This window comes from Anopheles cruzii, unplaced genomic scaffold, assembly GCF_943734635.1.
Source record: "Anopheles cruzii unplaced genomic scaffold, idAnoCruzAS_RS32_06 scaffold04222_ctg1, whole genome shotgun sequence".
In the NCBI taxonomy this organism is placed as follows: Eukaryota; Metazoa; Arthropoda; class Insecta; order Diptera; family Culicidae; genus Anopheles; species Anopheles cruzii.
The window spans coordinates 230-1,501 of record NW_026457807.1 but is presented as its reverse complement, the minus strand read 5'-3'; the positions used below and the strand labels follow the sequence as shown (position 1 = coordinate 1,501).

At 41.2% G+C, this 1,272-nt stretch overlaps 1 long non-coding RNA gene across 1 annotated transcript; it reads left to right on the top strand.

The window, feature by feature from the left end:
- Nucleotides 1–34: 34 nt before the first annotated feature.
- Nucleotides 35–381, top strand: LOC128277146 (uncharacterized). Its single transcript, XR_008269393.1, has 3 exons — nt 35–73; nt 127–217; nt 301–381. It is a non-coding gene; the product is annotated as an uncharacterized LOC128277146 (long non-coding RNA).
- Nucleotides 382–1,272: the final 891 nt, after the last annotated feature.

Below are 1,272 nucleotides of genomic sequence, written 5' to 3'. Positions count from 1 at the left end.
CAAAATCGCCTTGATAAACGATTGCAGTGAAAATGGAGTCTTCGGCATTGATTAAGAAAGAGGATGGTGTTGAGTAAGTCGGTGTTCAACAAGGATTAAAAGGTATAATAGCGACTTATTTTCCAGAAGCGCAAAAATATGTAGACGGTGTATGTCGACTGGTGATGCTTTGGAAGCTCTAACGCGCGACGAATCCGGACAGTTTACCGGTCTGCAGGTAGTCAAATTGTAGCAACAGATTTCGCACGTTGTTTTGCAAAAAAAAACTATGTCTGGTCTATGATACACATATTCTTACAGATTAAGTTCGAACCTGGAATTCCGTCGCATTTGTGTACGATGTGTGAATCGCGTTTGAAAAACCATCTTGACCACTCCGCCGAACAAATGGTTGGAACGGAATTGTCAATTAAAACCGAAGTTTCCTCACGGGATGCAGTGAAGGATTTGCACTTGAATCAGAAGAGTTTTACTGTTCATCAAGAAAATAGTACATATGAATGTTATGGCAAAATACCTGACGATTTATTCGAGGCAGAGGAAAATCCAATTACAATCAAATCAGAGGACGAAGAGGTCGGTGATCAGTGTCAGCTGCAAACAACGGATGATGTTCTGGATAATGAACGGAAATACCTCAATAGTCATCGCAAAAACCAAAAGCACCTCTGTCCTCATTGTTTATCAAGGTTCACACGCTCATCTAGCTTAAAGATTCATATCCGCACTCATACCGGCGAAAGGCCGTATGTATGTAAAGTCTGTGACAAAACCTTCAAGTCATCAACCGCACTAGCAAAACATTCAAAAATTCACAATAAGGACCAACAGCATCAGTGTCCGCACTGTCCGTCAATGTTCGCAAAGCCATCTAACCTAAAGATTCATATCCGTACTCACACCGACGAAAGGCCATACCAGTGTAAAGTCTGCTATAAAACCTTCTATTCGTCAGGCAATCTGATGGAACATTTGAAAGTTCACAATAAGGACCATAAGTGTCCTCATTGTTCATCAATGTTTGCACAGTCATCTTACCTAAAGATTCATATCCGCACTCACACTGGCGAAAGGCCATACCAGTGTAAAGTCTGTGAGAAGGCATTCCATTCATCACAGAAACTAGCACGACATTCTAAAATTCACAATAAGGACCAACACCATCAGTGTCCTCATTGTTCATCAAAATTTGCGCGATTATGTAAGCTAAAGAATCACATTCGCACTCACACTGGCGAAAAGCCATACAAGTGTAAAGTCTGTGACAAAGCC